A 13,267-nucleotide genomic window follows, 5' to 3' on the forward strand; every position below is an offset into this window, starting at 1 on the left:
TCAGCGGCGCTGGGTTGTGAAGCGACCTTCTCCCTGACCACCAGCTCCTCTTCCAGAGCCAATGCTCAGTTTAGGGGCCATGTCCACATGGCCGGGACGGGTCTCTTGTTCACGGACTTCCTCTCCTTCACTTTGAGACGCACCTTATCTTGGAACATTATGGGCCCTTCTACCTGCGCCTCCAAGATTCTTTGAACGGAATCAGAGTTGTCGAACACCACGAATCCAAAGTTGGGCAATTTTCTCCCAACGCTCTTGGTGTTAATCCACAGGTTCACAACATTTCCATATGTCATGAAGAATTCCTTGAGCTCGCTCTTAACAATGTCCTGTGGAAGGTTTCCAACAAACAGCTGGTGACTGTCAGGGTGTCGAACGACACGCCTGTTGTCCATAACCCCAGGCTCACCATCTCTGCCACCAGGTCTAGGGCCTCGTGGAGGGACGCTCAGTCTGTCACGAGTGCGCTGTTCTTTGGGGTGCAGGGGTGTCGTTTGCATGTCAACTCTAGGCGGTGTTGCTTTGTCAACATGAGGGGGGATACCAGAGGGGGCGACTCTGCACGCTTTCCTCTTCTCTTTTTGTGAGTGATTTTTGCTGGTCACCAGGGTCCAGGATGATGTCTTGGAAGCCTCCTGAGTATTTGTTGGAGATTCCTCATGAACTTGTGATGGTGTTTTGTCCTTAATTTCTTCCAGGAATTTATTTTCTCTTTCAGAATTGATCTCCTCTGCTTTAGGGTCTGGCTCAGGCTCTGGCTCTGGAGCTGGCTCTTCCATTGGCCCCTCTACTCCATTAGCGTCAGGGTGAGGCTCAGGGGATGGCTACCTTTCCTTTGGCTCCTTTTCCACAGCTTCCTCTGATTCTTCTTTATGCTTAGCATGAGAGTTTCCAAATACTTCATCCTCATAGCGGAAGATGTTGTGGTGCACATAGAACTTGTTGGAACTTGAACCGTCTAGAGCAAGCACAAACGTCTGCATAAACTTCCTCATTGGTTGGTCACTGTTGGACAGCTCTCCAAGCACCTGTACAACAACTTCTCCATCACTCAGAGTGCCATGGGCATCCACGTGCCAGATCTTTGTGCAGCATTCACTGAACGGCAGTGACTTCATCTTCTTGCGGATTTCCTCTTGCTCATACACAGCTTCAGCCAGCTTTCCATTCGGATCAAGTCCTCCATGAACAAAGGAGGATATCCTCCCATAAAATCTGTGCAAAGAAGCTGGAGCCTTCTTTAGGACAGTATAATACTGCCTCACAAACTCCTGCCCAACATCCAGGGGACTTGGCTTCTCCATCACCATTTCTTCGGTAAACAATGTTAGGTGCTGTAAAAGAAAAAAAAAATGGGGGGACATTAGACATCATCAAATTGTCTAAAACAAGTACTATCAAATACATTATAACTATAAAACAATCATCATAGGTGTTCGGATCTTTGATTCCAGCCCTCCGAAAAAGCTTGCCAGGCAGCAAACAATGTTATAACTCATGTTTTTCTTTGTAATTTTTTTTTTTTAAACTTCATTGGCCACAGACCACAGGTCATAAACCTAAAACGGAATAAATGCATCATCACAACACGCTTATCAAACACCTATTACCAGTGCTATCAGGCTGATTTAGCAGTTCCTACATACCAACAGGCTGTAAGCTTCTGATGGGGGTCCAAATGACTATGGTCCAAGTAACTAGCGCAGCACCGTAGTTCCACAGTTAGGCTTTGATGTCTACCTCTGGGACTTTTAGAACTTAGCTCTATCATCTTTTGAGTTACCATGACAACCTGTCAACAAAGCTGTTCTAACTCATCCTGAGTTACCGTGGCTACCTGTCAACATCAGTTTTTCAGCAAAAAACAGCCTCGTACTGTTGCGTGCTACTATGAAGAAAATGTTTAATTGCATGCACTAACAGTTGTCAAAAATTAATAATAATTTAACAGACATTAAACAATGAGCTCAAATAATTGAGGGAGAAGTCAAGTATTATTTTACAGGTTGCTGAGCGGCCACAATCAGCACAGTGACGTAGTCGGAAGTAAATCCTCAATTAAACAGGATGCCAGTTGAACCGGGACACCATTAAAAGTCGTCCTGGTGCTAAGCACTCTGATTGAATAATTATACCGTCGCTACTAAATATATACCCCCAAAATGAGCAGTGGGGTTACCTCTGTGTCGAACCTCACCAAAAGTCAAGAACATACAATTAAAAGTTATGCTTGAACAGCTTCAACCACTGAGGGATGAGTCAACTACAATGTTAGAGTTTATTACAGTGAACCCAAAAACAATAGAGGAAACTGTTCAGCAGCTGAATCCATCAACGTGTTGCCTTGACACAATACCCTCAAACTTCTTTAAAACTGTTGTAAAGTCAATTGTCACTGATTTGTGTCAGATAATTAACTGCTCATTCCAATCAGGCACCGTACCAAAATCCCTGAAAGTAGCTGCTGTGAAACCTCTGTTAAAAAAGAGAACACTGGATGCCTCTATACTGGCTAACTATAGACCAATCAGAACCTTCCATTCATGGCCAAGATCATTGAGAAGGTGGTCTTCAACCAACTGAATCAATTCTTAACATTCAACAAAATATTTGATAAATTTCAGTCAGGTTTTCGTTCTCATCACAGCACAGAAACTGATCTGATCAAAGTGATCAATGACATAAGGTTGAACACTGATTCAGGAAAAGTATCTGTTCTCATTCTGTTGGATCTAAGTGCTGCATTTGACACTGTAGATCATACAATTTTGTTGCACAGATTGCAAACATGGGTTGGACTAAATGTTAAAGTAATGCAATGGTTTAAGTCATACTTGGAGGAGCAAAGTTATTTTGTAAGCATTGGAAACTTTGAATCTGACAGATTACCAATGTCCTGTGGGGTTCCTCAGGGCTCTGTTCTTGGACCTCTTCTGTTTAACCTTTACATGCTTCCTTTAGGACAAATTTTACAGAACTGTAAGGTTGATTATCAGAGCTACGCAGATGACACACAACTATATCTATCACTGAACCCAGATGACTATGGTCCCATTGAGGTGTTGTGTGACTGTTTAGAAAAAGTAAACTGCTGGATGAGTGAAAACTTCCTTCAACTAAATCATGACAAGACGGAGGTGATTGTCTTTGGTAACAATGAAAAGAGGACAGTTGTCAGCAAGTATCTGAGTCTGGATCTTTAAAAGCTAAAGACCAAGTCAAAAACCTTGGTGTTCTGATTGACTCAGATCTGACATTCAGCATCAGATCAAATCTATCACAAAAACATCTTCTACCACCTAAAGAACATCTCCAGAGTGAAAGGTTTAATGGCTCAGAAAGATCAGGAGAAACTGGTCCATGCTTTTATCTCCAGCAGACTGGACTATTGTAATGGTCTTCTGACAGGAATCCCCCAAAAGAGCATCAAACAGCTACAGCTGGTTCAGAACGCTGCAGCTCAGGTCTTAACCAGAACAAAGAGGTCAGAACACATTAGTCCAGTTTTAAAGTCTTTACACTGGCTCCCAGTCAGCCTCAGAATAGACTTTAAAGTTCTGCTGCTGGTGTATAAATCTGTGAATGGGTTTGGTCCAGAATACATCAGTGACATGTTAGTCAGGTATGAACCCAGCAGGTCTCTCAGATCTATGGACACAGGTCAGATAGTGGAGCCCAGAGCTCACAGTAAACATGGTGATGCTGCTTTTAGTTGTTATGCTGCAAAGAAGTGGAACAAACTGCCAGCAGAGCTGAAGTCAGCATCTAATGTGAACATTTTTAAATCAAAGTTAAAGGCACTTTTTTTCTCTACTGCATATGATTGAGAGAGAGATTTTTGGTCATGTTGATGATGTCATGATGATTTTACTGATGATTTTAATTGATTTTACTGATGATTTTAATTGATTTTTACTGATGTTTTTAAATGTTTGTATTGATTTTAAACAATTGAATGTTTTATCATGTAAAGCACATTGAGTTGCCTTGTGTATGAAATGCGCTATACAAATAAATTTGCCTTGTCTTGCCACCAGACCAGCCGTAATCAAGGAAATAAGTCATGTGCTTAGCGGCTCATCATGACCAACAAAGGAAGGGAAATTCATTAAATACAGCTAATGACAATACAACGATTTTAGGAGCAGATTTTCTTTACAGTAGCAACATACCTGACAGGTAACTTTAATTATTAACTGGCAGGACTCCACCAGTCCTGGTTACAATCAGACAATGCAGCTAACCTGAAGCTAGCCACTAGCCAGCCACCAAACACCTAAGTGAACATATTAGATTGCTAACTTACCTTGTGAAAGACCTTTATCTATGTAGACAAAACTATTGTAATGAATTATGAGTATCCAACAGTAAACTGTTCAGTGACGAACTAATAGGACGACTCCCACGGTACACAACAGTTTACGAGCTCTTCTGTGCTATTTATTGCTTTACCCCTGTAATTGGGAACAAATTGTGCCTTTCATCTGAATAAGCCAATGAAATGCAATCTACAACAACATTACACACCTAAAAAAGAACTCATGAGGACACATGAAAGCCATCTGAAAATGCTTTGATATTTTCCTAAAAGAACTCATAGGGAGATCAAAGCATATCATCTCTGAAGAAGACTGGCAGTTGACAGTCGAAACACGTCAGGAGAAAACATTTCCTGAAAAGCCTTGTCTGAATAAACAAAACCTAACATGTGATTTTTCATTGTTACTTAGAACAGTGGTTCTCAAACTTTTCAGCCAATGACCACCCTCAAAAATAAAGGTTCCAGAGACCGGGGACCCCCACTGTACCTGAAGGTGGTTAATCACAGACATGAACATTGAAGAACAGTCATGTGGAGACAGGGCCATCTATGAGGGGAAATAAATGGGAGAGATTTTTGGGGAGCATCGATAAAGTCAGTAAAATGTTGGTCCATTGTTCTATGAATCTGTGATAACCACATTTATTTATCTTAATAATATCCACTGTTATCCAGGTAATTTATTATTATTTGCACCATAGTTTGTAGTCATTTTAAAGATGTAAATCATTGTTTTAATCAGAAATAAAATGGGTTAAAAGTGACAAAAACTGTGGAAAAGATGCTGAAAAGAGATTTTAAAATTCACAAAAAATGGTTAATATTCGCAAATTAGGGGTAATGTAATTTAAAAATTAGGAACAATTAGTTTGAACTGGCAAATAATGAGCATGAAAAATTGTGATTGAGGTTAAATTGGCCAAAATAAGCATGAAATATGGTGAAAAGATGATAAACGTGACAATAATTGGTCAACATAAGTAAGTGGTGACAAGGGTTTATATGTCCCGAAAATGTCTTGAAAGTTGAAAAAATGTGCAGAAAAGGCATTGAAATTTGATGGAGAAGTGGCAGGAAAGGGAGTAATGTAGCAAAAATGCATTAAAAGGAGCAAAAATATGGCAAAAAAAAGGGATAAATATAGGTTCAAATATGGCGTTTGGTGTGGCTACTCTGTGTTTGTTACACATGTCCTAGACTAAATCAAATACTTGGTACAATGGTTTCTGTGCTCAGCTGGTGATGTCTGTATCCTGTGAACAAAAAACTACATTTTTATACATTTCAAAGGTTGATTATGATTTTTTTTAAATATTTCAAGTTATAATTTCTATCCATGTCTAAATATTTATTTATCTATCTGAGGATATAAATACACATAAGGGTTTTAGTTGTGAGATTTTTAGAACATAAATAGAGGATAATGACAATATTTTACACAGTTGTGAGGTGTATTAACTGCTTAACATGATATCCATTTATGCTATATACCTTTTCATCTAAACGCTCAGTATAAGCCTTTTTCTGTGACTTAAGCATATGGGGTTTACTATCCTAGCAGTGGTCTCTGTGGACCTGCTGTTTGCATGTGACATTGTCTTGTGACTAAGGGGGGGGACATCCTGTCCCCATTTCCTGCTCTTCCTCAAATTGTAGTTTCAGGCCATAAACTATCTAACTCCGGCCTTTGTTCATTGTCATGTGAGGGTCTTACCACCTTAATGGACAACTGTTCTTTCCTTTCTTTGTGTCCCAGAGAAGGGTGGTTAAGTAATCATGTGATGTCTGAAAACTTTGTGAAAGATTTAAGCGCTTCTTTCCTGTTCTTGCTTCAGAGTAAATCTGACCCCGGCGGCTCTCACAGGGCTTCTGTCTCAGCCCTGTTCTTTTGATTCTGCTTGTGTTAATAAACTTTGTATTATTATCCTTTTTTTCCACACTACATCTTTTACATCGTTCACATCTCTACCTGGGGAATCCACGACAGTTGTAACATAATATTCAAACTGACAGAGATTATTAAAGAAGTAAGTGAATAAAAAAGTCAGAAAATAACCCAAAGAACTGAAAAGTAAATCAAATCATTAGAATAAAACAGTAATTAGAACAAACACAAATGTAACCAGGTGTTATGTTAATTTATGCCTCTACTAATATTTATATAGATTACAAGGAAACAGATTTTTGATTGTATTTATGTCTATCAACTCTAATCATCAAGAGAAAGAAAACAGTATGAAATCTATAAATATGATATCCAAAAGTTATTCTAATTGTCATTTCAAAACTATCAACGTATGATCAACAAGAAAAAGTTTTTAGTAATTCCTTAAAAAAAAGATCCTAACACATCTTAAATTACAAATATTTAAATAATTGTGTGTGTGTGTGTGTGTGTGTGTGTGTGTGTGTGTGTGTGTGTGTTATAGTGTTAATTGACTTGTCTAAAAAACTAAACTATTGATGAAAAAATAAATGGTTTATATCACATATTGCCATTTTGAGGAAAATATAGAAATATGAATATTGGTCCATATCACACAGGCCTAATGTAACCAAAGCAGTAACGTTTTATCTTGTAAAGGATATGATTGTCTAAACCAGGGGTCCCCAATCCTGGTCCTCAAGGGCCACTATCCAGCATGTTTTAGATGTTTCCCTCTTCCAACACACCTGATTGAAATGAACAGGATTGTTATCAGGCTTCTGCAGAGCTTGATGATGAGTTAACCAGAATGATGCCTTGGTATGTAGCAAGTGATGCTAATGCTAATGCTACACTATAGTTCATTCATTTTCAGACCCACTTATTCCTGTTTGACAGGGTCGCGGGGGTCTGCCGGTGCCAATCTCTGGTTATCATTGGGCGCTGGGTGGGGGTACACCCTGGACAGGGCACCAGTCCATCACAGGGCAACACAGACAGACAACCACTCACTCTCATTCACTACTATGGGCAATTTAGAGACTCCATTCAATCTTATAGTCATGTTTTTGGATTGTGGGAGGAAGCCGGAGTACCCGGAAAAAACCCATGCAAACAACACTATAGTTAAAAGACTGTGTGACTATAAGAACATGTCAGATCTTTTGTTTGATGTTCATTGTACTTGGAACCAGTTTGATAAATTGCTTACATACAATTTTAAAAAAATATTTGAAAATGACCTTGTCTTAAATGATCTTTTATTCCTTTTTTCCATTTAGGGTGATGATTTTAAGTAGGTGAATTGGTTCGTTTTATTGGTAAATAACTTTAAAATAGTTTAAATGATTTGAATGAAAAAAATTGTATTTTGATCGTGTTTTTACAAAAAATAAATGGTGATATGATTTTTTTCCCCATATCACCCACTGTGACTGAGGTAAAGGTAGCACTGCCTTGGGCCACAGTGTTTTAAGTGGGAGCCCCCTGCCTCTGTCATCATCAACATCTGTGATAAACACCTACAACATGAGACATGTCCCCAGATAAATGATGGACAGTTGGTTGATATGAAATATTAACAAATAAATGTATTTTGTCACATGTTCTCCACAGGGGCTGCTAAACAAGCTAGCTAACGTTAGCCAATGTGAACTTTAGCTAGCTAGCTCACTCTGTGGGTCTTTACCAGGTACTACGTGTTAAGGCTTCAGCGAGCAGGAGAACTCTGTCAGCATGGAAGATTTTGACAACACCGTACTGTCAGTGTTGGAGGGTAAGTCATGTTTTTCATTAATATTTGGTGATTATTAAGCAAAGTTAGCGTTTGTATTGGTAGCTTTGATCACAATAATGTTGCACACTGTTAGCTGGATGTTGTCTGTCCCTGTATGCAAAAAATGCCTTGCTTAAGTGCCGTGGAACAAGTGCCGAACTTTTTTTCTTTTAATAACCTAAACTTTGGGTGGGACAGCAACAAGAAAAACCACTTATTACTGTTATTATTATTAATAATATTTCACCATAGTTGACCATCTACACCAAAATGTACAAGTGACTCTAAAAGATGAGGTCCCTGAGGAAGAGGCAGGGCTCCACGCCACAACGATGGGTGTTAAAGAAGAGTTTCTTCTGCTCAAACAACACAGACAATGACACTGATGGTGACAGAAGTGGTGACACAAGCAGTTCAACCATAATTATTGAGAGCAATGATGACCTCAGCGAGGACAGTTTAAATGGAGGTTTGTGCTAAAAGTGGGAAGAATTCTGTCATAGTTCTGATTTGTGTACATCTTTTTTTTTTTTTTTTTAAAGGGTTTTTTGGGCTCTAGTGGCCTTTATATGACAGTTGCTCGACAGGAAAGGGATCAGAGAGAGCAGGGAATGACACGCAGCAAAGGGTCCCAAGCCGGGAATCGAACCTGGGACCGGCTGCAGGTGAGGAACTACAGCCTCCGTACATGGGGCGGGCGCTCAACCCACAAAAAACATTTAAACCTGTACTGAGACTATATTTGCCTCTGTCTCATGTGCCAGAGTACATTGTAATGCACACAATGTTGGATATTGACCTGTGTTTTACTGTTATTTTGCTTATGTGTTTACAAATGATTTCATTATTTTCACCAGGAAAAGCGTCTCCACTGTTTTGGAAGTTACTCAACACACTTTTTCTGACTTAAATCAGCTGACACAGTCATATTCCACATGATCAATATCAAACACATTTTTAGAATTTCCTAACAATAAGTAAAACATTAAGCTGATCAAATGAAATAGGTAATTGATCATTCCTAAAAAAAATCTGTAAGTCCATTAAGAAAACACTGCTCTACTCAAACTGTTATTGTTTTTTAGACTTTAGGTGAAGTGAAGTTTGACCTCTGATAGGTGTACCTTACACTCTTTATGATTACTGTTTTCTGGTTTTGTCAAACCTAGTGGGGGAAGTAAGTAATGACTTTCTAATATAATTGTGCATTATATTTTATTCATACACATGCCACTAACTATGATTTATCTTCTCTGATGCTAGTGTAATAGTGTTTCCATGGAAACGTCTTTGCCTCACTGTCTTATTTTCTAGTCTGAGGATGCAGGCGAGTCACTACAAAACATTGAGCAAAATGTACAAGAATCCCAACACAAAACCCAACCAAGGCGATTTTGCCCAAATTTTGGACCTTGAGTTCAAGGCTAGACAGGCTTTCATTGATGCAGATATTACAAAGGAAGAAGACTGACCTATGAAACTCTTTGATGCATATCCCTGCTTCAAAGACACTGGAAATGTCAGCTTTTTGACTTCCGTCCTCGGTACTGTGTGTTTCTGTCTGTGCAGTCTGCCCTGTATTAAGCCTGCTCAGTGGTAATAACTGAACAGAATTGTGTCCAAGGCAATGGATGAGCTGCATCGCATCATTGGTGGCACCAACCACAAATACATGGAGGAAATGAAGGGAAGATGGGCAGACTTTTGTGCTAAGGTGCAGTTCTATGGAGTGTGGAAGAAGGTCCTGAAACCCCCTTTTACCTTGGATCTGTGTGGAGGTAAGTTGCTGTTCAATATACCAAATTCATTGTTATGACAGCCATGTTCAAACTATTCCATAAAAGGCCATTTTGGTTCCATAGTGGATTTCACCATCGCCCTCTTCAGTGCACTCCCATCATTGTTCCCCTCACCAACTCCACCACCAAAGCTGGAGGGGTGCCAAATTGCAACCCCCAATTTTTTATTTTTTATTAATAATTTAAAAGGTACAATAAACATTAAACACACCCTTTACAATTACTGTACATGTTTTCTCGTAATTTAATATTAATATTACAAATCTTGTGCTATTCTATGTAATTCTATGGTGTTGTTTGCATATTGTGTTCTTTGATTTTAAGATTTGTGTTACTGACTAGTAAAACCAAACAGGAAAGTAGAAATGTCCTTGTACTGAAACTTTTATATTTTAACAGTTGATTGCAGTGTTCTGCATCGCTTTTGGATTTTGCACCATTGTTGTTATTGTTCCCTCGAAACAATTGCACAATACCTGTAGGTATTATATTGTATTATAGTGCATTATTCTAACCGTTAAAATGGATTCTATTTTTTTCAATAGTTTGCTGTGTCACATAATTGCATTGTTTTGTCTTGATATTTAAAATAAATACATGCTAACCACAACATTAATTTTAATTAAGTCTGCTATATGTTGTCACCACTAAAATGTAGTATTTTTTTTCTAGATCATCACCAACTCAGGTTGTTCCAGGCTGATTAAAACCATCCCATCTGAGCTGAGACATGAACTGATCCATTTATTCACACATTAGTTCTTCTAATGTCTTTAAACACTTTTATTGATACACACAGACCTGGTCAGAGCAGGTTACGCTCCCAGTTAGGATCATGGAAAATAACATTTGCTCCATCTCAGTATCTAGTTTAGACTTTTTTTAGACCTGTGTCCTGGGTATGATGGGTTTACCAGATGAACAGTACTCAGCCATGTTGGGAAGTCCAGAAATCACACAGCATCTCACCCAATCATCATCATCGTGGTCCTTACCAGAAAATACCACAGACCAAGTATTTGTAGTGTAGTCATAGCACTCGACAATTATTCTTGAGCTACACGAGACAACAAAGATCTGCTTGTTCATCACTGCAATGCCAAAGTATCTGTGTCTGTGGACCATTTCAGGGACATCGTACCAGGTGTTGGTCACTGGGTCATAAGCCTCAGCAGACCTCAGATCTTTGGACCCATATCTGCCTCCAACTGCATAAATGTGGCCCATATATGCAACGACTCCAAGTTTATACCGAGGTGTTCCCATAGGAGTGATCAGTGTCCACTGGTTGGTGTCTGGGTTGTAATACTCAGCAGTATTCAGTACTCTATTATTCATTCCTCCACATATGTAAATCTTGTTGTTCAGTGTGGTGCAGCTGGCCCTGATCCTCCCTTCATTCATTGATGCAATGAACGTCCACTGGTTGATGTTGGGCTGGTAGCGTTCAGCAGTTCTTAGTGAGGTATCATAATCATCCCTGTAGCCTCCCATAGCATAGATGCATCCCTTTAGCACAGTAACACTCATTAAGGCCCGTGGCTTCTGCATTGGTGACATCTCCTGCCAAGTGTGTGTGACTAGGTTATACCTCCACACTCTGTTACAGGGGTCGGTCCAACTTAAACCACTACCCACAATGTAGAAGCATCTACCAAGGAAGACAGTGCTGTAGAGGAATAAGTGAGTCATGGAATCCTCCAGACTGGGATGAGTGTGAACTGTGATCCAGCTGTTAGTTCTGTAGTCAAAGGCCTCTATGGCCTTTGAAAATATTCTAAACATCAGGAAGACGGCATTTGGCAAACGGCGGCAAAACAAGGTGTTGTTGATCCCAGACTCAGAGCAGAGTAATGAAGGTTGAGACATGACTTTAAGGGTATCAGAGACCAAGAGGTGGGACTCAGGGTTTGTTTTTACCACATCATTGTTAAGCACATTGTCTGTGATGTAACTTTTGTCCATCAGCCCCAGTCGTACCTTTGGTAACAGAGTAGAAATGGCTCCCTGTCGTTCCTCAGGGATGTGGTTTATCCATCTTAAAACACTTTGATAAACTGTGCTCTCCTGGGTCACAGTAAGGTCATCCTGACCCAGGATATCAGCCAGCTCCTGCACCGCAAGCTGCAAAAACTCTTCACAGAGTGAAACTTCCTCAAAATTCTCACAGATAAAGTGAAAGGCCTCATGCTTCAGTTGAAACAAAATGGGAATATACCAGACTTTAGTAAGCTGCCACAGCTCAATGCATTTTTCTGGACAGAGGTGATCCTTAAGGACTTCAAAGCACGTTTGTTCCAGACTCTTTACATTGAACTGATGCACTTCCATCATTAGATCAAAAATATAACTGTTGTCAGAGTCACAGATTAAGTAAATTCACTGAGTCCAAGGAGTTTGTGGGTTATTGTGTCTCTCTCAGAAGGTTGTCCCTCATTAAAGAATTCTCAATGTGCTGCTGAGTCCTTTGATGTGTGACCAGCTCCTGATGATGTCATCAGCAGTGTGTGATGATGTCACAGTGAAATTCACACTGATATTCCTTCTGCTGGATCCTGATTGGTGGATGGCGTGACAGATTCTGCGTTCTTTGATATGTATGTGTGTGGGTGGGGGGTGTCTCAGCTATGCATCCTCACTTGAACTTCAGGAAATGCTAATATTCCAGTTTATTATTAGTTTGAATCCTACAGTTTGAAACATGCAGACAGTTGAGATCAGATTACCTTATTGGTGACCCAGCATACCCAATACAGAACTGGCTCATGAAACCATTTTCAGACACAGGCAGACTGACCCCTGAGCAGCGCACGTACAACTACAGACTGAGCAGTGCTCGATCTGTGGTTGAAATGGCTTTTGGAAGACTGAAAGGTCGCTGGAGGTGTCTCCTAAAAAGAAATGACTATAAGCTAGAGCTGAGCAAGAAGATGGCGATGGCCTGCTGTGTTCTCCATAACATGTGTGAAGAGCATGGGGACAACTTCATTGAGGGGCGGACTGCCGGATTGGAACACAATCAGGCTCCCGTCCAACCACTGCCCGACACACATCAGGGCAGCCTTGATACAGTATTTGTGATGTGGCTGGAAATGTTATCTGTACAGCTTTGGGAAACAAAGAAATTGATATTGTTTTTGTATTTCCATGAATGTAATTGTCTTGTTCATCTGAAATAAAGAATAATAATAAAGGGTAATGTCTGTTTTTTCTTTTTTTTTTTTTTTTTTTTCAAAAAAAAAAAAGTAATGTCTGTTTTTCAATACACTTAACCCCAACTGGATGGTACAAGCCCGGGGGCCTTGTCCCCATCCAGGGCACCAGGGGGGGATCTGTGCTGCCGCTGTGGCCAGCCTGCGCCCGCGAGAGGCCAAACGGTGCAAAGCGGTGAAGACAGGGGAAAAAAAAAAAAATTTAAAAAAAAAAATTTAAAAAAAATAGAAAAA

The 13,267-nt window shown here is 39.8% G+C and overlaps 1 pseudogene; it reads right to left on the bottom strand.

Moving 5' to 3' along the window:
* Nucleotides 1-4,392, bottom strand: LOC114458550 (ras GTPase-activating protein-binding protein 2 pseudogene; annotated as a pseudogene).
* Between the last annotated feature and the right edge of the window lie 8,875 nt (nucleotides 4,393-13,267).

This window comes from Gouania willdenowi, unplaced genomic scaffold (assembly GCF_900634775.1).
Source record: "Gouania willdenowi unplaced genomic scaffold, fGouWil2.1 scaffold_125_arrow_ctg1, whole genome shotgun sequence".
NCBI lineage: Eukaryota > Metazoa > Chordata > Actinopteri > Blenniiformes > Gobiesocidae > Gouania > Gouania willdenowi.